This window comes from Molothrus ater, chromosome 2 (assembly GCF_012460135.2).
Source record: "Molothrus ater isolate BHLD 08-10-18 breed brown headed cowbird chromosome 2, BPBGC_Mater_1.1, whole genome shotgun sequence".
NCBI lineage: Eukaryota > Metazoa > Chordata > Aves > Passeriformes > Icteridae > Molothrus > Molothrus ater.
The window spans coordinates 67,738,929-67,766,822 of record NC_050479.2 but is presented as its reverse complement, the minus strand read 5'-3'; the positions used below and the strand labels follow the sequence as shown (position 1 = coordinate 67,766,822).

Below are 27,894 nucleotides of genomic sequence, written 5' to 3'. Positions count from 1 at the left end.
AATCATAATTTCCAAAATGTGCCTGGCACTAGTGGAAGTGCAACTTGCAACACTCAGCTTGCTGAGACCCAGAAAAAAGCAGCGAACCTCTGGCTGCGTGTAGTAGCAGATACAGCAGCAAGACATGTCCAGCATGGTCCCTTCAAAAGGTGCCAATAACCCCAACCAGAACAGGATGTCAGGATAATGCAAAGAATTCACTTTTTGCCCCAGTTGTCCCTGCCATCAGTCACTGTGACCCCTCCTCCTAAGTAAATGAAATCAATCAGCAGGGATTTCTGTAAAATACATAAAACAGTCATCTTCCAGACTCTACCAGAAGATAAATGGTTCCAGACATTGGACTGCAGCCATTTTCCCACACATGCTACAGTGTTTTGTCATCCATATTGGGCCATAATAGTGAGTGGGTTTTACTTTTTGTTTTTTTTTCTCAGTCAGCAGCCAATGCTTCTGCTTCTAACTCGTACACTAAAACCACAGCAACAAGAGTAATTTTTTCTGTACAATTTGTAATAGAACAGTTTCATTCCCAATCAGACAGTCTGAGGTCTTGTACAGAACTTTGACACTTTTCTGCTACAGATAATATCATCTTATTGCACTCGGCTGAAGCTCCACAAACCTTTTTAGGATTAAAGCATATCACCCCAAATATAAGCCACTGAAGTGAAACAAGCATGAAATTATGAGCAATGCAAACCTTATCTGAGAACCTGCTAACAAGAAATAATATGATTGCTTACAATATCTCATGTTGGCTTTTGTGCTAATTTCAAAGAAGGCTACAAGTATACGACAAAAGATGCATCAAAGTGTGAGTTTTCAATTAATTTTAACATATTTTCAAGCAAGACCTTAATAATCTGTTAACATAAAATGCACTTTGGAAAGAACCATGGGGCTTTTTCATTATTAAGAAATGTGCAACCAAATTCTATCCTTAATTAAATCAGGAGTAATTTTATTAACTACAGTAGACTTAAACCTGACTTACATCAGTGTAACTGAGGGTAGGATTTAGCCCCGGGGTGTTTATACACTGTAGTTCCAGTTAGTTTAGATCTATTTGGGTGGGAACTCCTTTCCCCTTTCCAGAAAAAATATTCTTGCCTACCCTTTTTCACCTCACAGCTGGGGCCAAAACAGCCTTTTCTTCTAAGATATTTTTCTGAAAGGTTACGAATAAATCTTATCCTCAATAGGAGATGACCTTGTTAAACAAAAAAGCACCCTCTGAAGTAAGGGACACCAGCAGTTTTAAAGTTTGTTTACAAGTTTTGAAACACACCACCTCAAACAGATAAGCTTATTTAGATCTTACAAATAAATAAAAACTTAAAGTTAAAGCTATTTAATACAGGAGCTATTTAAGTCTGTTTTCAAAGATGAAAAGCCCTTTCAAACAGTATTAGCTGCTGCATAAATATCCCTGTTGCAGTATAGAAACTTACTGTCCACAGATATCCTTGGGCTTCACTGCACCTCTGAACCAAAATCACTTTCTTCTTTACTTCATTTTCTGCTCTCCTGAAATCAGATTCCCAGTTCCTGACAGATGGCTCCTCTGTCACCGAGCTCTGCTTCCGCCTCCTTATCGCTGCCAGCTAATACTTCCACGATGCTTAGCTGTTGTCTGCGGAGCTGTGCTCTACATCATTTCTACTCTGATCAATGCTCCGCTTGGTTTTAGGTTGTTCCTAGTCCCGCCTCCTGCTCTTGAAGAAACGAAAACTCACAGCTGGATTTTCTATAAATCATCCCTTTTAAGAGTGGCTGGGCAAGTATGGCAAATACTACAGCTAAGACCTGCTGCTCTATTTGAAACTTCAAAAACAATTCCTCATCTTAATGATGCACACATGAAAGTTAATCATGTACTAAAATCACTAATACTGAAAAATTGTGGCCAGATAATTGTGACCTTCCGGGCTTAGATGCTGATTAATGTAATACAAAACTCCTCTCTGTTCAGGGGGGGAATATGGTAAAACCTGCTGCCTCGGTGAACTGCTTTATATAGCGCTGTGCTTTTAACAGGAGCTTGTCATGCTTACAAAGATAAATTTACATTTGCAATACAGAGCTTTCTGACAGACCAGCCCAGTGTACATAGTGTTTAGGCTAGCAGCCCTAAGCTTGAAAGAGACTTTCCCATCGCAGCAGTTCTTCTGATGTGTGGGCAGGAAATACTTTTATTTTCTGCACAGCGCTAAGTGCACTACACAGTGCTGAGCTCATTACCATGTTTAACAAAGCATGGAGTATAAAAGCAAGGTGGTACCATAAAACCAGCACTACAAACTTTGTTCCCACGAAAACAGCAAAACAGACCCGAGTTTCTGCAAACTGTTAATTGTTCTAATTCTCCACCTTCCAGAACTTCTTAAGAAACTGTGCTGTGGAAATGAAAAATGAATGGACAGATCTGGATACAGTCTGAATGGGCTGCAAAATCCTGGTGTGTTCTCTAGGATTTTTCTATGGAGAGAGCTGCATCCCAGCTGAAGTGTTGCCAGGGCTAAAACCAACTCCTTCCTTACTAACAGCTGCCTGTGTCCTGGTGGCCCATGAGTTCCCCTGGCTGCTGCCCACACTGAAGAGCAGCTGAGCTGCTGCTGTAGTCTTGATGAAGAACTCCTTGGGTTTCGGACTGGGGAAGTGTGCAAGAGCAGCATATCCCAACAGCAACTGTTCCCCAAGTGTGCTACTCAACTCCCAGCAAGCTGGGACCCATGGGCTTCTCCTGCCAGCTGCTGGAATGGAACTATTGCATCACTGGTCTTCTATGAAAGGATCTCATCCCTTTTTGAATCTCATCTATCCTACCCCACTGTGTTCCAAAAATGCAGTGGAAAAACACCAAAAAAAGCACTTTTGTCTATTTATTCCAACTCTCTAACCACTTCATTACGTGCCTCATAATCCTCCCAAGTCCAGTTTTTCCACATGATAGATGAATCTGTGGGATTCTGTCAGATCCAATTTGACTGTCTTTTTTCCCTAAGCTGAAGAATCTCCTCGATTCATTCTGGGGCTGGTCAGCCTTTCTGCTCATCCCTGTAGGTATTGCTGCTCCCATAAGCACTGCAGCCAGCCCTTTTGTTCACCTGATAGAAGCTGATGCCACAGCACCTGAGCTCAAGCCTTACTCCCAATCCATGACTGATATTGTCGAAAATATTCTCACTTTCTCTGCTTTCAGTTCTGCAGACTAGTAAGCGAGGACAGTCAGTTGTCACCTTGTGATCTCCACCTCCACGGCATGAGTGACCCTGAACACAAGAATTTCAGACACCACATCTGACTAATTTCCAAATAGTTACTAGCCTGGCAGCCCAGGAGAAAGCAGTATGGATTAAGTAGCCAGGAATGCCCTGAGCCAAGGACAACATCACTGTGATGCAGCTACTAGTCTGTTAACCACCAGCCATAAGACACAGGTCCTGGGCCTCTGTCCAAGCTGTGACTCAGATCTGAAGTGCTGCAACGACAGTGCTCTCCTGTGGATGCACTGGTTGATCAGTGCCAGTAATTTGATGATGGAGAGTGAAATGAGCGTGGGCAGAGCACTATCCCTGCACCCAATCTAAATATGTAATGGTAAATATAGCAAATCTGCTTTCCAGGTGCTGTGGCACATTCAGTACTTATCAGCTGTCAAAAAAACACCACATAACCGATTAAAATTACTTGTTTGACCTTTAAAGTGTACTTGAAAATCCATAAATGAGACCCATCAGTAGTACATATCCAGTTGAATAATAACAGAATTTTGAATCCCCAGAAAAGGTTTCTAAAGAGATTAAATACTCAGTACAATGGTGTGACATTCACTATATAGATTGGAGATCCTCCAAGGACTTTTATAGAGCATTTTGTTTAATGTCTGGAGTAATGTTTATGGTACAGAGGGCAAGATTTGCTCTTTCTCTGTCCTGAGATTGCTGACCATCACCTGAATAACAAGAAAATGTTTGCTGCAGGTAGAAATAAATTTTTATTTATTTATTAAATAAATAAAAATATTTATTATACATTGTCCTCCATGTGGTTTAGCTCTAGAAAGCGCACTGAGTTCTTTGGGGATGAAAGGGAAGATCTGCTGCTACCACCAGTGAGTGTTCAGTTCACAGACTCAAACCAGAGTAAATCCCCAATAAGGCAGCAAAATTTAGTAGCAGAGATGATGGTTTATCAGGACTTTTTCTCTCTGCAAATCTTCTTTTGAGCCACACTACTTGCTAGTTGTAAACACAACTCTACATGTAGCAGCCCAGTATGGCTGAACCCAAAGCCATGGAACAAGATCAGGTCCCAGGAAACAACCCCCTGCATTGTTGGTCCCTGTTTTGTACCACTTCTACCAACTTCTTCCTAAGCAGTGTGAACATGAGTCCATCTGTGTTCCCTGGCTGTGGGATCCCTCACTCTCCCTTGTTTGGTAGTACAGATGTCCCAGGGATGAAGGACAGCAGGACAGTTCCTTCTGTCACTGTTATGCAGCCCTCACTTCCCCCTCACCTGAAAATGGTTGTGAGATTTGCTGAGATCCTGCCGGCACACCAAGCTCACAAATTGTTTCAGGTCCCATAAATGCACTGGGAAGGGGAAGGAGAAGGAATAAATAACTTGCCATTTCCCTCCAGTGACTTGAAACTAGAAGAGCTCAGACTTCTCCATGCAACCAGGATAGCCATGCTGGCTTGGCCCTGAACCCTTTTTGGGAATTGTATATATTTAATATGTCAAGCCTTCCACCCTGAGTTTGTCTGGGGAAAACTTTTAACAGTTTAAAGGCACTCAGACTGTAGTGTATTTGCCTATCATGTGGTGAACAGAATTATTAAAAACCTCGCCTTTTACATCTTAAAGATAAAGATACTCAAGAACACCTTATTTCTTCTTACTGTTAGATTTTGCTGTGCTAAGACATAATACATGAGACACTAGACAGATGTGGGAAAGTCTTGAGTTCTTTGAGAAGAAAACACAGGTATGAGGACACTGATGGAAAGGTGAGCAAGATGAAGATGCTTATTGATGAAGATGAGCACTTGTGCCTGCCTACAGTTCCTCTGCACCACTGTCCTGCAGCCTTCTTTCTGATAGTCTGAACATCCATTTTCAGCTGAAACCTTTCCACAGCTGAGCCACACTTGGGTCCTCCAGCTCAAGTTCTCCTCATTAGTTTTCACCATCCAGTTGAAGGCAACAAGACCAGTCAGGAGATCTTTGGATCCTGGAGGCTACAGCAGAGCCCCGTTTCAGTCTCCTTTGATAAAACAAGCCACTTCCCCTCTAATTCTGAATCTTCTGATGCCAGCTGAATGGGGTCTGGATCACAGGGAATGAGAACTGAGTGCAGCATTGCAGATGTGCCCCCCTGTGCCATGTACTCACCTCTCCCATGGAATACACTGCCAGACAGACCCAATGGCCAGGATGCACTGCCTGCCCACATTTTGGGAGTGACTTGCAATTATTCTCCAGTCTGCAAAGACACTCAAGCCTTTGATCTCTGTTGCTCCCAACTGCCAGTCTCCCAGATTTTGCCAGCATTTCCTGCTGCTGTTCCCTAATCATGCACCCATGCCACTGATAACCATGGTACAGCTGCACACTGAGCTGCCTGCAAAGGAAGGGCACATGGAGCCAGTGCCCCACTGTATGACCCCTTCCTTTCATCCCACTTTGTTATTGCATGTCCTCTGCTAATCCTGGCAGATTCTGGAGAAGAACTTGAGGCAAAGGTTTTACTTTGTGCTACCAGGAACGGACGAACCCTGTTTTCAGATTTCACTTAGAAACCTACTCATATTTTTCCTAAAGATGATGGAACTTGATAAGTTATAGATATGAGGGAACATAAAGTGCTGCATCACTTTCAGCAAGAAGACAAGGGGGAAAGGAAAAATAATACTGAGTTATTACTATTTGAAACTCTGAATCAAAATGGATATTTTGAGGCAAAATCAAAATAAAAAAGCAAATTGAAAACTTCCTATCTAAAACAGAAAACTGTAATAACATGTTGACGGGGGGATTTTCTCCTGGGCAGCTTTCATGCAGCAGATGCTGTTACCTCTGACTGCCATTTCCCAAAGAGATCCTGAACTATTTGTCATTCATTTAGTATTGTGGTTGTTACATAAAGTAGGACAGTTGCGCTATCTCCACCTGATGAGAAAGCCACACACTTTTGCATTTTAAATCAAACACATTTTTTGAAGAATCAAAGTATGCATTACCTAGCTTACTTTTCAGAAAAACCTCTCTCATTTACGCTTGGTCCTCATTTAGTCTTTCTTCTGCTGGAAAATCTCTGGAGTTAACATGGCATATCTCTGTGTCACATGTGTTCCCTTTTAATAGCCAACATAAATGTTTTTCAGCTTTGGACTCTACAGCTTGAGTCTCACTTATGAAAGCCAAGTAGTGCCTCTCTGCTTTACTCATCACGCGACCAAAGAACTGCTGATCTCCCGCTTGTCTATGGGCAACGCAGGGGCTCCCAGAGCCTGGCCCAATGCCATTCCCTTTGGTTTGATTAAACTGATCTGCTGACAAACTCCACCCTGAGTCAAAACACTCTTCAGCAAGCTCTGCTTCCCAATATGTTTCCCTTCCCAAGGACCAGCAGTGCCACGCTCGCCTCTGTGCCCCTGCAGGCTGGGTCTGGCTCAGTGTGGCTGTACGGTCCCGCTACAGGGACACTGTGTGGGTGACAGAGGCACAGCATTTCGTCAGTATGTTAAAATGCTTCAAAGAGTCAAAAGAAAATATGAAGAATTGCTGCATGAGTCAAAACTTTAAGAAGCTTGTATTAAAATATGAATCACTGGCTTGCTTCAAGGGAGGAAAAAATCCTTGTTTTCAGCAGAAAGTTAATTTGGTATCCTGAAAATCAGTAATTAAAAACACCATTAGTAGACAATAATCATCTGCAGTGCTAGTTTCCTTCTGAACATAAAAGGCTTTAAAAGAACAGAGTAAGAGAGAAAAGTTCAGCATCAGCATTTGCCTCAAGACCCAATGCACCCAGGGGCTTGCCCAGCATCCCTTATGCAGAGAAGTAAGAGCTAGAAAAGATATTTTTGTTGCTGTGACTAAAAGTTGGATTTCTGAATCTATATGCCTGCACCATTTAAAATTAACCTGTTCACAGACAAAATGAAATGTCATCCTGAGGGACAGCACCACCATCGCTATCATCCCTGATGCACATGTCAGAGAGAAGTGCCACCACCCTGGGCAGAAAATGCAGCCACTCTTTGCTGTGTAACAACACAAGGCTGGAAGCAAAGAATATGGTTTCCAAATTAAACAGCGGGAGTAATTTCTGCCAACAGGATGTAATTACTCCTCTTGTAAAAGAGCTGTGGAACACTTAATGGTTTCAAGCACTAATACATATGGAAACAGTGTGTTCCACAAATACCCAGCCAAGTGCTAGAGCACCACTGGCTTGGGGAGCACTAAAGGGCCGAGAACACATCCTGTTCTGCCTAAGACTTCAAGGGCCTCCTTCCAACTGCTGAAGTTTCTGTAACAGGTATGGTCACTGCCCAGGGTGAAATTCCTTGCCTCTCACAGCAGCTGTAGTCAAGGCAGCTGACTGTGTTGCAGCACTAAGTATCACCATCAAATCTCAATGCCAGGTCTGTGACTATTTCATTGATAATTTATCTGACTAGACTGCTATCTTCCCAAACATCTCTTTATGAGCAAGAAGGATCTGAGACTATGTCAAATATTTCAAGGTAATTCCATAGGATATATGGAATCTGAAAGTTGATGTGCTACTGACACTAATTTTCTTAAGGCCTGACCAAAATACATTTGCAGATAAGAAATAAATAACAGCATCCAAATGCAGAAATTTTAAAATTATGGCCAGAACATTCCCAGCATCTGAAAGCTCCTTCATAGAAAGTGTATTTGTTGAGTGAAGGATGTTAGGCCTTAAATACCCTATGGCAACTCAGCTCTTACATTTACATGCAAAAATTCATAGCCATACTTATGAAATCAGACAAGCAGAGTTCTCTACAAAGCAGCTCTCCTGGTATAAGTTTTTGACTGTCTTTACTACTGCAAACTGGAGCTTGGGAGGAAACAAGTGTCCCAGCATCTCCTCTTTCACTTCCACTGAAAACATGAAGTTTTCAAAACACATCCATATACGTAAGACCTTCTGCAACAAAACAAGCTCTGCTCACACCTCTCACAGAGTATCATGCATTTCCCAGAGATTTTTAAGGTGGGATTTGTTAAAATTAAGAACAGTACTTATCACAGGAGAAAATTGTCCCTAACCAAGAAGAAAAGACAAAGTTTTTCTACACATTCCTGCCTCAAACATCAGGAGGAAAACATGCTTACAACTCATCTGAGGAACTGCTCTGAAATTTAACAGGCTATAATCAAGCCAGCAGAGGTTTATTTTGAACAATCACTTAGGCGAATGGGCACGAATCCTCCATGTTAACAATGCCCCTCAGTGTGTGATTCTCTCATCCTTACACTGACTGAAGAGAAAGCAAATGAGTCTGGTTGGTGACTATTTCACGATATAAAATTTGTTTTTTAAACATGCAAAGATTCTTTTTGAGCAAAACTCAGCATGATTGAGGTATGAAACATTGTCTTCCTGACCTTTCAGAAATCCAAAAATCTGGCATTTGGTTTTTTGGTCAGTTATTCTATTGACAAATTTATTTTCTTTCAACACACAAACGCACAAAAAACTTCACTAATCATATTTCTATTACCATCATCCTTCAGATCTTTTAGCATGATTTACAGAGGGAGAAAAATGAAAGAAAAACAAAAACTGGCAGTACATTATGCAGCTTTGGGCAAAGAAGATGATGGATTCTCCCAAAGTAATTTCCTGCAAAGTGAGATTTGATATAAGGATCTTGATTATGTATGTCAGTGCTGGGAAGGTACCCAGACATGTGAGACTATCATTTACAAGCAATGCAGCCAAGGCAGAGGCCACTACTGGGTTTTAGAAATGAAGAGCATTAGTACAAGGGAACAGAAAGAAAGGATTTTTCAGAAGAGTTGGAGACAGCAATATTTGATTTAACTTACAATACACTGCTACCTCCTAAGATGGTCCCAATTAGACCTATTTCTGCATACCACATTTGGCAAATGATGCCACACTTGGTCTTGTCCTTCTCTAACTCTCTTGGCAAAAGCAACAAAGGCTTCCTAGCACTAAAAGGCCACACTGCGGTTTTGTTTTCAAACATCACTTCTAGGAAAAAAGAGAGGGTAAAAAAAACCTCTGTGAAATACTCTGTATCCAAGGACAAAGCAGAATGGTTCCATGTGAGTCATTTTCAGTCTTTTCAGGCTTGGCATTTGTGGTATGAACTCAGAAAAGTCATTACCAGTAATTCTGTCATTTCAAGTGTTTGAAACACATGAGAAAAAGTGCCTCTAAAATGAAAATCCCATCCTAACCACTTCAGTAACACTTACAGATCAACTTCCTACAACTTCAATCTAAATCCATCTCACTATATTTAAAAAATATTTTTGGATGCTCTAAGTAAACCAAGGCATTCAACCTGAGACTTGAGAAAGAGATTTTCAAACAAAAATGTTGCAAGAAGCAAGCCATGATTAAGGAGACACATTTCCATTTGTTCACTTGAAAGATTGCTTGCTGGATTAACCCAAAGTGAGCCTGCAGTCCAGCTATATCTCTTGTCCCATCTTTAATGCAGCCAAACAAAAACAAAGAAAAGAAAAGGTATCACATGTGCAGCCACTTTGCAGGAAAGTTTTAAGTGGTCTAAATTAATTCCTTTGCTCCTACTGATATATGGAAACTACTTCTCTGAATTCTGATGAAGAATCCATCTCTGAGCTTCAGTTTTATTTGCTATATTTAATGACTGCTGTTATAAACCAGTCTAAATGGGGAAGCTAAAACCAGAAAGAAAATACAAGATTTGGGTCTTTCAAGCACCAGTTTAGGTTTATAAGCAACAAAGCAGACAGTGCGCTGTGATGGTCTGGGTAGTCCCAGCAACATGGAGTCTCCCCTCTCCCTTCCCAGCAGGACTATCTGACAGTATCATGAAAAATACATATTTTTCAAGTCTCCAATAATCAAATTATCAAACAAAACTAAAGGTCAGGATTTCTGTGGGCACATGTACAAACGTGATTCACAAGGGATTTCAAAGCAGCTTTTCCCATACATGCAAACCCTCTCCGATGCCATTATTTTTGGTGTCTTGTACCGTGTGAAGTTGCACAATAATAATCTTGCTGTTAGAAAACACGTTAAAGCTCCCCCTTGACACAGGCACACCTATTGACACAAACGCTGGAGGCCCTGGTTGTGAAATCCCCGCACCTCCAAATCAACCTGAAATCAGGCTCCGGAGCCGCCGAGGGCGTGGAGCCAGCGCATACAGAGGGAGTGTTTGCACAAGCCTTGTTTCCATAGGAAACCAGGGCAAACACAGCCCCATTTACAGAAATGCAGTTTTCCATGGCGGCGGCTGGCGAGGCCTGCAGCTCCGGCCGCTGCCCACTAGAGGCCGTGAAGCCCTTACGCCTGCCCGGGCCCGGCTCGCACAATCCAGTGAAAAGAAAATGAGACATATTTTCTTCTGAAATTAAATCTTAACACTTCCTAAGAGCAGCGAGGCACCTCAGCCCTGGCAGGCCAGTGGGAGCAGCAGGACCTGCTGTGGGTGGCCAGCTCTGCCCACCAACAACTGGAAACCCGAGGAGAAGATGGCTGAGGAGGGAGATCAGAAAAATGAGAAGCTACAGCTGGCTGGAGGGAAGCTACTCCTCTGTGACAAGCCCAAAGTAAACAATGAGCAGCCAAATTTAATGGGTCACTTTTAAAATTAATTGTGCTTTTTGAACATCACTCATTGGAGCCTGGCAAGCTGCAGCAGTCAACAGAAAGGATGCCAAGCATGAGGGGGATTTAATGAGCAGCGTTTGCCGGAGAATTGCAGCAACAAACACATGTGCACAGAAAAACACCGTGGAAGCTGCTTTGTGGGGAAGAAATCTGAGGGTATTTCTCAGTACTGAGAAATACATAGGGGTAGTATAAAAAAAAAAAAGCAATACTCAATTTCTCCAATTTAACTCCAAGCAGGGCTTTGCTGGTTATTCAGAGACTATATCCTACCCCTCTGTGAGGGACACAGGGAAACAGATGAAAATTAAGAGAGGAGACCTGCCCAGAGCTGTGCTCTAAGGGAGTACATCAAACCTGGACTTCCACAGGAGGCACAGGAACATGGCCCTTACAGAGCCTAAGGCTGGAAATCACATCTTAATGTCTTCTTGCAAGCTTATGACAGGCTATCTAGAAAACTACAAAGGGTCAATCTACATCAGATTATTCTTCACAGCTATTGACTGCCCTGCTTTTTGCAATGTTTGAATTTCATCTGAGCTGTGCATACACGTAGCTTAATTATGCCCCATTTTAAGTTCCTTTATGTTCTGCTATCTGGATTAGTTAAATGCTTTTATGTCTTCTGCAACCTCTGTCATGTTCCACACTTGTGCCACAGATCATTAAACAGCATAAAAGTCACACAATTCCTAAAATGACATTTCAGGGCAGCCAAATAAAAACCAATGACCTCAGTAAGAACGTATATTTATTTGTCTTGTATTGCTTTCAAGTACTTGGCAACCTTGTGGTGAAACATTCTATTAAGACTGGGGAATGTGGGTTTAAGCACCTTCTGGTTGGTGGTCAGACATCTCAAAAGCATTAAGCTATGATGCAAAATGTGAGTGCCACTGCATCCTTGGATGGCTATCTTATAGGAAACTAGGGATTAGGCAGTTTGTGTTCAAGTGTACAACTCAGGCAGTTCAGGGTGGAAGAAGAGGATTTTGGCTTTTGCATTTCATAAGGATATTTAGTGGTAGCTGTTGGTAAGTACCTCAGTGCAGCAGACTGAGGGTTGATGCCCCTTGCCCTGGTTGGGGCTCATAGCCCTCCCAGCATGGCGTGATGGGGATCCTTGGGCTGTGGCACTTGGCTTGTCCTGATGCAGCATGCAGGGATGCCACAGTAGAGCTCATGCTGTGACAGCAGCTCCAGAGCAGGAGGAGACCAACACACCCTTTGTGAAGGGTGCAGCACACCCTGCACACAAAAACAGTGTGCTGGAAGCAATGTGCAAAGCACTATCTGGGGCTCTTCCTGGGAATGGTCCTTTATCAAAGGAGGGTAAATAAATTTAAGACAGATCTGTCTGTATTCATGAAGACAACTTTTTTTGTTGTTGCTATTAAGAAAACAAGTCTGGTGGTTTGTTGGCAAAAGAAAAATGTGGGAAGTGGCATGAGTGCTCTTCCACTTTATGAAGGCAACTATGAGGGAGGGATGTGGAAGCACATCCCTACCTCCCACTTCCAGCCCCAGCTCCACTGGGCAGCTTGCAGTCCCTCTGGCCAACACTCAAGGAAAAGCTGGGTCCTTATCTCTAACGTGTTCCAGTTAGGCAGCCCTGAGAGCAACCCCAGGTGTTCACACAGTCTCTAATCCCATTAAGGCTCTTTTAAAGCAAGTGGTTTGGTTGGGTTTTTTTTCTGGTGTCACAGAATTTACACTTAATGGGTTTGCAGTTATTAGGCAGTTAGAAAAGTTATTTGCACTTTGAGGTTTGCTGCCAGAAGTGTAGCAAGAGACAAGCACTGAGGTCCTTGTGAATCCCACAGCTGCTATGACTTTTCCATGTGAGGAAGGAACAGTTGCTGGAGGCATTTCAGAGAAATGCAAGAACACAGGAACAGTTCATTAATACTGGAAGTGAATTTGCAATTACTGAGAGCAGATGGCCAGCTCACACAGTGAATGAACCTTAAACCATCTAGACTTACAAGACTACAGCAAACATTGAAACACTACCAAATTTACAAAAAAAAAAAAAAGTAAAATTCCTATGTGCTCACAGTCAGAAGTCAGCTCAGATTTGGATCCTATATACAGCAGCTTAAATCCAGATAGTTGTCAATATTAAACGGAGTCAGTGGATTTACCACAGAGTTCATGCCCCTTCTTTTTACTTGCATAAAAAACCTCTCAGAGCCATCCAAGATAAGCAAAAATAACAAGGACCTTAATAAAATAACAGTATCAGCATCTCATTAATAAAGCTAGGAATCAAGCTAATCCTCCCTTGTACAACTGCAACTCAGCTGTATCAGAGATGTGTTAGCAGCATTAATAAGAATGGACATCAAAGCTGAAGTTACATGACTAAGTTTTTCATTACTTATCAGTCCACCAACAAAACCCACCATACACACATGGCTTTAACAAACATATCTGTGATGCACCACAGAGCTGTTGAATGCTTTCCATACACATGCTGTTTGCAAAGGCTCTGTGAAGGAGCTTAAGAGAGATGTGTATCTTGAAAGCACTCCTCAGTGCAGGTCATGGACAAATTAGAATTATTATTGCTATAGGCATGTAACAGTACATATGTGCAAAGGGAAGGACTTAGCACCACATACATTTCCCCCTGCCAGGTCTTCATTTGGCTTGGCAAACAAGACTATAATTACTGGGGGGAGGAGGGAGGCTATAAACAAAGAGCTCTGTTTCATGATCCTTCCTGCACATGTCCAGGGAGTGAAATGCAATGGCTCCACCATCTCTGAGAAGGCCATGCAGTTATCCTTCAAAATCTTTTTCCCTATCACATGGAGTTTCAGCTGTGTACCTCTGGACAGCAAACAGTGAAGGCTCCCTAAGGTTAAGATGACCTGCAGCTTACAGGTCTTTGCAAATGGGTGCATGAGAGCTCTAGCGCTGTGTGCATGTCAAGGCAGCCGGCAGGGAGAGTCGACACGTCAGAATTGCCAAAGTCCTGTGCGAGAAGGTAACTGCAATTGGACTGCACTCTGAAGGCCAGCCTAAAGGCTGCAACAGCAACAAGGGACATAGGCAAGGTATATGACTTAAAAAAGATGGTAATAGGATTTTCAGATGAGGAAGGGATGTTGGCTTGGTGGCACTTGTGACCAGTGCAACTTGCTGAGCAAGGAATAGCAAAAACTTAGAGAAAAATCCTTCCAATCAAGACAACTGCTAACAAGGCATCCAAAGATTTTTCCTTGGTTACCCTCACAGAGTTAAGGGTGTATGAATTTCTACTCAAACACAGGATAGAATTTAAGTTTTCAGGGATGTAGTTGTGGCAAAAAGCTCAGGTTTATTTCACATAATCAACTCAATTCCTCTCTTAAGCCAGAAATCTGCATAGCAGGTCAGTTTGTTTGCAGATCAGATCGTTTGTGATATAATTCAGCAATTTCCTTGTCTGGCTTCATGGCACAATGTACAAAACTATGTCAATGCATGTGATGAGCTTATACTATCAAAAGGCTACTCCCATACCTAGAGCAACAGAAAGTGTGAAGTGTTGTAGCTACTTTCAGATTCCTTCCCTTTACACTTCCTTTTCACCAAAAAGTAAAAAGCACAGGATACTTGAAGAGTTCTGCAGTGCCAGCTATTACATTGTAAAGGCATTGGGATGTTGATTCAATATCTCAGAACTGCTTTAGGAAAACAAAATTTAAATCAGAAGTTATTTTGACAGAAGGTGGTTTACATACACATCTATTTAGTATGCTGAAATATGGCTTAAAAAACCTGTTAACTATTTCTAGCAATGTCTTAATTACCCTGGCTATTCTTTGAAACATTTTGCATTTCCCTGAAACTGTGTGATCCCAGAACTATTTTAAGCAGCCTATGCCATTTTATATGCCATAGCAATTCCAGTTAGCCTCTGGGTCCAATTCTGCATCTGGCTTTGGCCATCTAAAATTAAATTGAAATTCTTTTTCTCCAACAAATATTTATCTCATTGTAGACTGATCAAATATAGGGTAGCACTTGTAAATTGTTGTGATGACACAATACTTGGACCTCTCTCCATTAGCAAAGACAGATCTGGAGCAGACACTGGCTTACATACTCAAGGATTTCAGATTTCCAGACCCATTTCTAATTTTGTATAAATAATTTTTTTTCCTTTCTAAATCTGACATTGCTCTTCATTAAGGGCTGGGATTTGGAAAAAAAAAAAAGAGAAACCAACAGAAAATCCCATGGGATTGAAAACAACAGATGTTGTCTGTTTTAAGCTTCCTTTATTCCAAATCACTGAATTTCGTGCTTTTAAGATTTTCCTGCCCCTCTTTTCAGAGGCCCGTGATTTTCTCTTTAAATGGATTTTCAAGAGGCTGACTCTGACTGGAATGTATGTGAAAGAGATTTTCCACCTAAAATGCACCTTTTTTTATTGAAATTACTAGAAATATACTAAAAATATGATAGAAGCACTACCATGGCAGTGTCACTGTGTGTCCATACCGTGAGCAATAAACCCCACAGGATACCATCCCAACAAAAAGGAGGCACATGCTGCTCACTTCCCGTACAAAAACCCTTGTGCTTCCTGCTACTCTATTTCAACACTGCTGAATTGCCAGCTTCAAAATCCAAAATAGTTCCCCAGGACAGCCACAAAGGCATTTTAAAGCTTTCCTTAGAATCAATTTTCTTCCCCATAATCAGCAACTTTCATGCATTTGCCTGCCCTCCATCCAGTTGAAGAGCCCCTGCCCTTAGGAGGTAAAACTCATTCCTTCTTCAGGTGAGTGACTGCATCCTTTGAAAAGATGATGTGATCATGAAGTCATTGATTCCAAAACGGCCTGGGTGAAGCAATAGCTGTGTAATGCTGTGGAAAGAAATGCTGTGTAATTCAATCCCTAAGGATATGGCACGGAAATAATAAACAGGCAAGGATATTTGGAACAGATTTGACATCCTTTTTTTTAAAAATTGAGAGGTTTCAAAAAACAGCTATAGGAATTGTTTACATACTGGATTAAGTAATAGCACAGTGAGAAGCAGTAATCTTACCTATCTAAAAAACTCAAACTTGATAAATAGTTCTATAAGAATGTAGTGATATCTGACAGTGAAAATCTCTTCATTACAGAAAGAAAGCACAAGAAAATTGTCTGAAATGTGAAGACAGACAAATTCAAATTTGAAGTTAAGCATATGATTTTCATACATTATACTTTTTAAAATTTTTGTCTCCTAGTCAATACAGGGTGAGTTTCTGGGAAGGATATTGAAGCCAAACAACCAAATTCTGTTTTCAACACATTAGATAGACAGGAGGCCAGGCTAAATGAACTAATGGGTTTAAGCTTTACAAGGTCAAACCTTTCTATTAAGTGTCAGAAACTCTATGTTTACAGTGATTATATCCATGGTCATTAATAAAAATAATTGGAAGTGACTACCCCTTTGATTTAATCAGATTTGCATTGGTACAAGTTCATTGAATTGCAGATGGAAGAAATATTAAACCTCACCCCTTCACAGATGGCAAGATGGCAATGCCTTCACAAAGCCTCAACTGATATTTTCTGCCTTAACCTCCTCTTGTATTCCAGCTTTTTTGCAACAGCACATGCACTACAGAAGCAATACAAGTTAAACTGTATTACAATTTCGTTTGCTTGAGGTAGATGGAAACATCCGTCCTTTCGGAATTAGTGTGCCATTCATGTTCTTTTATAAATAAAAATCTATTTTCAAGTCAGGAAATAGGAAATAAAGAGATGGATTTTCTGGTCTTCAGTAAGGCCATCTCTGCTTCTACCTTCTGTAAGATTTTGTTGGTCCTGAGGATCTGAGATACTGATTTATCCTGTTCTTCCATTATCTCTGGCATTGTTGACCAGCTGGGAAAATTATGTGTCTGCACTACTTGTGACATGCAGGAGACGCAGAAATTCAGTTGCACTTTCTGTAGCATCAAAGGCGATTTTTCTAAATTTTCATCCAAAATGAAATTCTAACATATTCACCTCTCAGAAATACCAGAAAAAGAGTGCTTGGCTCTGGCCTTTGCTAATGCCTCTTGATTTTCCAACTGAAGGAAGGGCGTGCAACAACACAATCTTTGATATGAAATCAAGACGCAGGTCATTGACAACAGCTACACCAGGAGCAGCCAGCACCTGTCATGAGCTCCAAGCTTGGCAGTTCTGAGGTGTTTTGAGGTCACTTATCTTGAGTCCATGAACTCAGAAGACCCTCATATGAGCAGAAGTGTCCTGAGCTGCATGTAGGAAAGCTTTTGCCATGATTTCCAAGATCATGAATAGGGCACAGGGAATCTAGAGACTTGGCCCTGTGCACCTCAAGGGACTTTGGCAGCTCTGGCTTCCTCAGCAATTCACCAGCTGAGATATTGAAAGACATGTTGGTTCACCAGAATACTGTCAAATATGGCAAGATTTCACCAAAAGTTTCATGTCCATCACATGCCCAGCCACAAAAGGCCTGAGAGAGTTTAAGTGAGAGACTGAAATACCAGTGTGCCCTGCAATACTCTGGTGTGAGCTGGAGCAGCTGAGGTGGCTGAAGTGTTGAGTAGCAGAACAGAGGGCAAAAAGACTTCAAACTTGCTTTGAGCATGTGTACCTAGATTGAACAGGAGGGGGAAATGTCCATTCAGAGATATGTGATATGCCAGCATAGTACTGGCAATGGAACCACAGCAGCTGGGGGGTCAGAAGAGAGGAGAGCACAGAATTACACTGGATAACTACTGATAAGGGACTTAGCTAATATGCAAATTTCTGATTTTCACTAATGACTGAGGAAACCCTCAAATACATGACAGTCCAGCCAGTGGCTGTTGTCCCATTACTCAGAAATTGCCTATGAAATGAACTGAAATTTGAAAAATTGTATAAAACCAAAAATATTGAGGTTCAGCACTTGTTAACACATTCACTCCTGATGTCCCTTCAGAAAAGATGTGTGGGCTTTAACATGTTCTTTCTTTCCAGCACTTTTCCCTCATCTATATAACTATTTATAGTTATATATATAACTATATATAACTATATATATATAACTATATATATATAACTATATAACTATATATAACTATATATAACTATATATAAATATATATATATATATATATATATATATATATATATATATATATATATATATATATATAACTATATTTATATAGTTATATATTCCCTCATCTATATTACTTATTGTCACAGCTCTGCAATTTTATTGACAGCTCTGACCTGTGAATTGCAGACTTGCTGTAGTTCTAAGGTTCATGGTTCACCTCCTGGTCTGGACTGTTTTTGTCCTGCAGAATATGGAACAGCTTTGGAAACAGCACATGCTGACAGTGATTATGATTCTCCACAGCACCTTCCCAGAAAACTTGTGGAAACTGTATTTTACCTCACAAGTCATGTGGACAAAACATGTCCTATAAATTTCCATAATTAAACTTTATGAGAAGTATGCAAAGGTTTCACAAACAGTAAGGGAAAGCACAGTTGTAAAGGAACAAACAAACCAAAAAAATCTGTCAGCTTTAACACACATCTGGAGAAGTCAGCTACTTTGAGGAGAGACATAATGGTTACATGTTTTCAAGAAGCAGCAGCAAGTTGTATACTTCCAGCCTGTTCCTGGGAAAAGCCTGATGAGTGCAAAGAGAACAACTGTGAAACACTAAACATGCTGCTAATGTGCGAAGCCCTATGTTCTGGGGAGAGAAGAGCATTCAGAAATAATTGAATCATCCAGGGCTGTGCTCAGTGCATACCCTAAGGTGATTATGTTCAGAATAGAAGCTTTCAGAATGTCATTTAGTAAATGAAAACAGAGTTGGATACCAGTAATAAACCAGTGCCCTCAAGCTACTCATTTTTTATAGTGACTTAATTGAAACTTACAAATCACTGACTGTCAGATGCCTGGGAAAGGGGGCAGCACTGAGACCAGGACCGGAGACACTGAGATCCAGCAACAAATTGTGATTTTGCCTCCAGTAAAGAACAGTTTATGGCTATAATTTTCTTCCTTTGGTGATAAAAATGAGTCTTTCATGCTCTGAGTGCTCAACTGTACTCCCAGAATAGGTACAGAGCTGGGTACCAACTTGTTTTCAACTTTCTAATTGCTGATTAACCCATTAAAATGAAACCAAGCACAAAGTTTTGCTTTCTCTTTCTTATTGTAACAAGAAGGCTTTTTAAAACTGCAGTATCTTCTTAATCACATTTCAATTAACTAATTTGCAAGAAACACAATTCTATTATCTTTAAAAAGCAAGGATATATTTATAACTCATACTATTGTCATTCAAATGATATATAACCATTACATTTGGGATTTATGCCTTTTTATATACATTTAGCACTTTCTTATTATAAAAATGAAATAAAACTTAAGAAAAATTCTTGCAGAGAGATGTCCCTAAAAGAGTTGTTCTGTTAAGCTGTACACCAGAAGAACTAAATGGGCTTTGAAAATGTAGCATTGTAGTTTTCCAAAGCTGAAGCCTAAGAAGAAAAAGCATTTCTTTGGATGTAATAAATCTTCAGTGATGAGTAAAACATGAAGGAAGCCTCGCTCTTCTTGAAAGCAGGGGACACTCCCTTCCTTCCACTCATTTCTAATAACGTACTACAAGGCAGAACTCCCAGCCTGTCATTTTTCACACAAATGGCTCATCAGAGTGCTTGAGAAGGATTTGGACATCGGTCTGAACATGAGTTTGGGCACTGACATTGCTTGCTCAAACCTGAATTAAATCATCCTGGGAGGGGAAAAGGCGTCAGAGAAGATCCTCACACTCCAAAGACAAAGCACCACCCCCAGCCTGCCCGTGCAGTCCTTCCTACCAGGCCTTGCTTCACTCAGGAGTTTTGGCTGCAAGGCTTCTACAAACCAGAGTCTCCAGCCATTGCTCCTGACTCTTTTCCTGCCTATTCCCAGCCCATTTTTCCATTGCTGAAGACTGAACATATCACACAACTGCAGTTAACAGAGGATTTTGCAGCCTGCCTCTCCCATGCAAGAGAGCTTCGTCACTTTCTGCAGAAGATTAGTTTAGTGTTAGTTGCTTTGAAGATAATTGCTCAACGACAAATTCAGTTCTTAACCCTTATTTACATTTCCTAGAAGTTCTGTCAAGGTAGTGCCTTTGGGGCTGATGCTTTCTGGGCTTAATCTCAGTCCAAAGGTGATTTTCATGCATGTAAATGTAAATTCAAACACTTTAATACTTCTTACACCAGACACACATATGACATGATTTTCTTCAGGACCTCTATACAAAAAAATCTGTAATTGCTAACTATTAGGAAAATATTTCCCATTTCTCACTGAGCTCTAAGGAATACAACAAGTTAGAAGAAAATCCTCTTTCAGAGACATGAAGAAATGAAATAGGAAATAAAAATAATGCAGAACAGCACTGAGGTGCCTGATTTTCTCACTGGGTTAGTGTGGGAAACTAGAGTGACACTGAGTATCCAAAACAAGTACTTAATTTACAGTCTGAGATGCTCAGTTCTGTCCCCAGCCTCTCTGAAGGAACTGTGACAGCCTCTGGCTCTGCTCAGCACCCCTAAGTAGTGACATCTGGCCCAGCATGTGGATGGCCTGAGCAGCACCTGGATTGTGGGGCCAACAAGCCCCTAAAGGTTCTCAGTCACCACACACTGTCAGAAAATATTAATTACCCAGGTTTTCAATAATTCAGACTCCTGGATGTGTCAGCACTGCAAACATCCATGTCCATCCTGATTTTATATATATACATATATATATAATTTACTGTCACTAAAAGGTGGGAGCTGGGGTGTAAGATCAAACTCCTGCCTCTGTGGTGTGCTATCATCTGCTCAGGAGAAAGAGCCTTAACTTAATTATGGCAACTGGTGTGGAGAAATTAATCATCACTGAACACTGAAAAATAGAAATCAATACTTTTGTGTCCTTGCGAAATGGTCTATTGCTAGATAGATATTCATGGCTATATTTCTCTCATCCTGTGAATATTAATAAGGTAGCAAAGATTATATATATATATATATATATATATATATATATGTATATATCAAAGCCTTGAAAACAAGGCTACTGCTAATGCAGGTCCTCAGCAGTAACATATTATAGCTACCAGCTGAATGATTTGTGGGATGCTAAGTAGCAGCTCCAGTGTAATATAATCCTTCATTTCCTACTCTGAAACTTGTTTACTCCTGTTGCCATTTATTAAAGTACTGTCCAGCTATAATTAAAAAGGACAGGACAACAATAACCTTTAGTACCTCCTTGCTGGGATAAGGGAGATGCTTAAACAAGAGCTTAGACAGCTGACAGGCAAGTACAAATGGGGCTAAATTCACTTTGATGAGTTGTGTGATGGCTTCATCCACAAATGAGACACAACAGAGAGGCAGGTCATTAGAAATCACCCTGCAATGGGATGACTGGCACGTACAGCTTTTGCAATCCTATTAAGCTGTTGCCACTGAATGAAAGCACCTGCTCATTGCAGGGGTAGGTAAGAGATGTTGTTTATACCTGGTGTGGAGGGCTGCCTGCGCCTGAGACACCATGCTTGGATAAATACACCCAATGCCTCTGGCCTGATTCAGCCTGGGCAGTGATAAAGATCTTAAATGAATTTCCAGGCATAAAACTATTACAAAATGGATTTAATGATGAAAGGCTGTCTTACTGTATCTGTTCCACTGTTTTGTATCATTATTTAATAAATCAGAAAGCGTAGAGATGTCAAACAGGTAAGCAGCCCAAAGGGTAAAGTCTATATTGGGGTGTCACCTAATGCATGGGCCTCTAGAGTCCTGACATAGGGCCCCAGTGGCAAAGAAGCCCCAGCTTGCTTCAACCTCTGACCAGGATATTTGATCCACATACAGAGTATTTGCTATGGTAGCCACATCCCATATGACAAGCACACACAATGAAAATTCTGATGTTTTTTGCAGGAGTACTACCAATGCACTTACTGACCTGTTTTGTGGGATTATCAGGCATTCCTAGTCAGCCCTGGGTGTGGGCTTTCTATATGGCCATGAAGACTTCCCTGCTGCAGTACAGTAACATAATGAAGCAACTATTCAGTTATGACTCAAGTCCACTGCTATTTATGCCCTAAGAATATTTTATCCCTATTATAGGGAAAGTGGAGACAAATGTTACATGATAGTCTCATTTTACCATCTAATGAAATTATATGCCACTTTTTTAACATGAGAAACCTACATTTCCCACTAGGCAATATTTTTTTTTTTTAATTACTGAGTGTGGAAGAAATACTGTGTATGTACTCATACAGAAGCCATATGTACATATCATTTGCCTCTGGCCTTGCTATGTTTTCAATTGCTGATAGTTATATCTTTCTTAGCATGTGCTCCTCCCATCTGTTGTAACCAAATGTTGTTCCTAAGCCTATGCTCAGTTTGGAACCCACAATGACTCACTCAGTTGCTCAACATAACCTCCTTTGTTTGGGTGGAACTCTACACAGTGCACAAAGATAAGGGTTAGAGCCATTACTGTAAGCTTTTTGAAGCACTAAAGTTATTTTGTCAAATGACTATTGAAAGCCTGAAGCAATGGCACTCTGGCTGCAATGCAAATAGCACTGTTCCCTGAGCTGACATAGGCAGATTTAAGAGACTGCCTCAGTTTGAGCAGATTTGAACTCGACAGGTAATGCCAGAACTCCTGGACAGATGTGACAACACAAAATGTAAATCATGGCCTTGCAGAAGAGGTCTGTGAACTGGCAAGTCAGATGTCCATGTCCATTAGGTGCAGGTTTCTGAGAAGATCCCACTGCCACAGCTGGACAGTTCCTCTAACTGTGCAGGTGCTTTTTGAACAAATACCACTTCTTGGTCTCAGGCCTTGTTTTGGGCTTTCTCTGATGCTGCATTTGAAAAATAGGAGAAAGCTCCTATTTATAGGGTGAAATTCTCTTCTACCTATTTTTATAAGCCAATTTTTAATTCAAAACCTGGAGAAACTTATATGAAAGGGATCTAGTCCACAAAGACTCTTTGTAAGATTTTTTTTGGTGCAATCTATGTTTAGACTGATTTCCTAAGGAAATGCCGCCGACACGGCCAGGCTTTGTGTTTTTGGTCTATCTCCCTTTCTGTGTCAGACTCCTTATCGCCTTCACCAATAACTTTTGAACAAATTGGCTGATTTGAAAGAGAGACAGATGGCTCAAAGGTATTAAACTCTTACAAGTTTTGTGAATATAAGCAGCAGGGTAATGGAAAGAGAGCCTCTTAGTGGCTCACTAAAGAAAAGGCTTCAGCAAAAATTCAATCCTTATTAAGCCAAAGAAAATCTGCACAAAGCTGAACCCTGATGTGCAAACTCACCACAAACAAGCCTTTGCTGGGGGTGGTGTTCAAAACTAGTTTGTGTTATCTATTGCAAAGCAAACATCATCTTGTTTACTGTAGGAATAGCAAGCTAAATTTTTAATAAGGACACTGCTGAGGCAGTTAATATGCAATGCAATGGTATTCATTAAGATACCATAAGCCATAAGCCTTGTTGAACTTACACACTTTGACAGTGCATCTGAGAAAAGAGTTATATCAGTACTTAGGGCTCAGATTAAGATATTTGACATTGGCACATACATCTAACCTCACACAGCAGGTTGGCATTAAACAAATCGCACTTGGCACTTGTTGAAAAGGCTCTTGAACACTCCCCCCACCACGCACCCATTGTCCTACAAAGAGCCTAGGTGGAGAAGGTCTGCACTTGAATCTGACAGGAAGCTTTGATCAGGCAAATTAGGACAAGCTTTTATGCAGAGTTCCTGTCTCTACAGACTGTGTGTTTGATGGTAGTGTCCCTGCTGGAGGCTCCTCTTCCATTATCACTCACTGCATGATGCTCAGCTTACAAAGGACACTGCACTTCCCAATTTTCTTGCCTATTCCATACCACTTAATTATTATGAAGACACTTGGAATGTTGGTATTTTAATGCTTACCTACTTTTTAATTAAATGTAATTACCCATAAATATACCAGTTTCTGAGAGCTTAGCTCAGAAAGAAGAGGCACAGGCCTGTATCCAGAGCTTTTAACCAAATTTCAGTCTCACAGGGTCACATAAACAGTGTCAAAATAAACAACACACAGATCACACAGCACTGCATTCCCTGCTATAGTGGTACTGAGTGGCTGCAGTGAGGAAAACTGCAGTTTCTGGGTGCATTTGAAGGCACTGAGCACACTGGCACCTTTGTAGGCAACCCCATCCAGCCTTCAGTCAGACAAATGTGCTCTCCACCAACCAAAATGGTGATAGGGTTTTCTTCCTCTGGTTGCTATTATCCCATGATGCAGTTTCATGCACAAAAGCAGCAGCTAACTGCAGCCACAAGACACTGAGAAAAGTAATTATCCTCTTCAGAGCACAGGGAGATTCCTTCTCCTCAAGCAGGTAAATACTTCCTGGGCATGTCATCACCATACACACTGTCAGCAGAACCTCAGCTACTTGCTTTTGGGGCCACCTTATATCTGCAATGCTTTCTGCTGATGTACTCCTCAAGGCAAGCAAATATTGCCACCATCAGCCCAACTCACCTAAAATAACTCTTCTTGAGGCAAATAGCATCTTACATACTTGCCACTAGTTCATCAAACCTGGGTCTTCTGTCAAATCCCCACAGGGTCACTGCTTATTGACTTCTAACACCAAGGCAGCCACTCCTTGAGCCTGGGACAGTTTAGTGATGGCACCTAACTTCTGGGCTGGGATGGTGTTCAAAACTTGCATCTGCATGGTTGCCTCTGGCTAACCTCAAGAGCCTTATGCAAAACTACTTGATGCTTGTCTTAATCTCCATGAGCATGTAATCCCCTCACTGGTGCACTCCCTCCGTGCCAGACATTCCTGTCTGCATGCAGCTGTGCCACAGGGATTGCAACAGGCAACAGCTGCTGTCCCAGCGGTCCCTCAGTGCTCATGATCTCACCATTCCTGTCTTGGGTCACAAGCCATTTTGTAATATCCCACAAATATCTCCTAGACTGGATCTACACCATGTTGCAAGGAGGGCACAACCCCCCTGCGGAACATGCAATCCATCTCTGGGCACTGGCTGTGCACCTGGCCATAGCCATAACAAAACTAAGGGAGAGTGAGCACAGCCGAAGGTCTTTCAGTCACTGTGTTACCCAGAAGTTTGGCAGGGATAGCCACAGTGCCCCACAATAGACTGTCACACAATTTGCTGAAGGCTCTAAGGTGCTAAGAGCCTGCTGTGATACACTGCCTGGAGTGCTGTCCTTGGGTGCCCACAGGGCAGAGCTCTCCTGCATGGGTCCGAGCTGGGACATTCACAGGTGGAACTGGCAATAAAGCTTGCAGGACAGAGGAAGGAAACAGGTGACTGACTGATGGATGCATTGTTGCTGGAGTGCTCCCAAAATTTTCATGGGTAAAGTCAGCAGTACAGAGTTTCTTGCATAGATGAGTTTCATCTTCTCCATGGCACATGGCAGAGTTATTTAGGGCATACTGAGCATATATTATGTGTTTGTATAACTGAATTGTGTTGTATTGCAAGGGTCTTAGAACATACACAGGGTAGACAAGAATCCTTATTTCAGTCTGCCTTCAGTGAGCTTTAATTCTACATGTGCCTAAATTCTGCAGTGCCTAAATAACTAAAATTATGGGAGGATGCACTCACATGTGTGATGTGGCAGTGTGCGGTTCCCAAGGGCCACACTCCTATGGGTATGGTCCGTTCTTGAAAAAGCTATAGACAAGAAACCACACTTGTCTAAAGGAAAAAGATCTGAGAACATCTTGAATGAAGTAAATCACTGTAACACTACAAAATTAGGAAATTTTCCTGATTCCAGTCTGGTAGTGTCCCTGTAGGGCCATGCTGTTGTCAAGAATAGCACATGGCCCCCAAGGGGACTTCTAGAAGGCCATGATGAGTTCCCCTCTATCACAGAAGCTCTGTTAGTGCTGCCTTGCACTCTATCCTGCTTTCCCAGCTGCCAGGGAATTTGTACTACAGCCTCCCCAAATGATACCACTTGGGAATGTGCTATTTTTGCTCATGAGGGTGTCTGCAGACGAATGTTCATCTCTGTGATTTGTAAATGTGCAGCAGTGAAGGCTCCTAAATATAAAACTTGTATTTTTAACAACAGTTGATACATAATAAAAACATTCCAAATCTGTGATTTTTTTGAAAATGATGGGTTAAAGGCATATTTCCATTTCCATTTTGTTTACAGAGCAGGGAGGCAAAATGAGAAGAAAAAAGGGTAAAAGGGGCAACTACACAAATAGACTCTGTGCAGCCAAATTAAGATGTGCATAAACACTGGAAAAAAATGTCCATAAAGAAAAAAAAAAAGGAATATTTTGTTTAGACAGCCTTTTTTTAATGATCAGTGATCTTATGCACGCTAGAGTTCTGTCAAACATGTAAAGGCACATTGCTAGCATACTTTCTTAGCAGATTTGGGAGAGGGACCATGTGCATATTGTGATAAGGAAGGGGAAAATACCAAAATGAAAATGGCAGTTATGGAAAGTTATCTCTGAAGGCAGATGCAAAACATGGGGCCAAAATCTGTGTTGTTATTTCTTATGGTAGAGAGTGATAAGGCAAGAAACTAAAGCAAATAAAGGAGAAAAATTGGACTAGTAGATAGATAAGCAATTAAATCAAGAGCTTAGATAGACCTGTTCTGAACCTCTGGATTTCCCAAACATGCTCAAAGAGCACTATGATATTACTGGCACATTGCAGCTTCCTACCTGCTGATTCACATGAGGTCCCAATATTTCTCTTTATGAATAATGCCAGAAGAATCTGGCTTTTCTTTCCTAAGCACTGTGTGCTTTGCTTGTGCTGATCTCTTTTGAAATGTCAACTTTACATTTCCAATATCCACAAAGAAATTCTTAATAAAAAGATATGATCTGCATTTCAGAATGAGACCTTTAAATCCTTTAGCCCTGCCAGTTTCTAGGGAACTTTTGTTTAGAATAAAACACCCTGTTTAATAACTGCTTTCCAATAGTAATCAAGAGAGTTGCAAACATCAGTGTACCACAGATAGTAAAGGCAGTACAATCCAGGCAAGGGAAAAAGGGGTTTTATCAGGTTTCTTGTAAACAAATGTGAACAACAGTTTAAAATATGTTTTGTGCATAACCTTGCCATATTTTAATTAGACTTCCAACTAAGATACTCTGAAATGTCTATTTAATATCATTCTGCTGAGTAATGGCATAAGGACACATTAGAAATGTGCAAACAAATCCAATACACCCAGCTGCTTTCTTGCCTTTCTCTGCATTGCTTGTGCAGCTACAGTCTTTGCTTTTAATTCAGTAACACTGCTGATTGGCATTAAAGAGAGCTGTCCCATTCCTCACTACACATTCTTACCACCTACCTTGTAATAAAACCATACAAGCACAATCTTTTGGGCCAATGATGTGAACAAGTCATCCTGTAGTCACACTTTTACCAGCCTCGATCCAAAGAGGGAAGTGGCCTGGGACTAAAACCAGCCCTTTTGGCAAGAATGTGGATTTCAGCTGGATTACATGTCCACTGACCCTGCCTAGAGCTGGGGCTGAGCAGTGAGCTGCTCACTTCTCCAGACCAACACAGGTTAAAGCCAACACTGCAGAAACAAGCCCCAGGCCTTGCCCCACTCACTCTGAGACTCCAACCCATACTGCTGCCAGTACAAGTAATTTCATTCAGGTCTTCCTTCAAAGGAGATAATTTATGTTAGAGTTTCAGTTCAGTTATAAGAGATGTTGGGTGGTGTAGTTTTTATATAAGGTCAAGGATTTCCCCCAGGATGCTCCATGCCAGCTACTGGTCCTGACTGATACCTTCTCTCTGATGTGCAGAGATGTTATGCATCTCAATGGTGCCACAT

At 41.2% G+C, this 27,894-nt stretch overlaps 1 protein-coding gene across 4 annotated transcripts in view; it reads right to left on the bottom strand.

The window, feature by feature from the left end:
• STARD13 (StAR related lipid transfer domain containing 13) overlaps positions 1-27,894 on the bottom strand; it is a 246,078-nt gene that overhangs the window by 70,324 nt on the left and 147,860 nt on the right. The window lies entirely within an intron of this gene.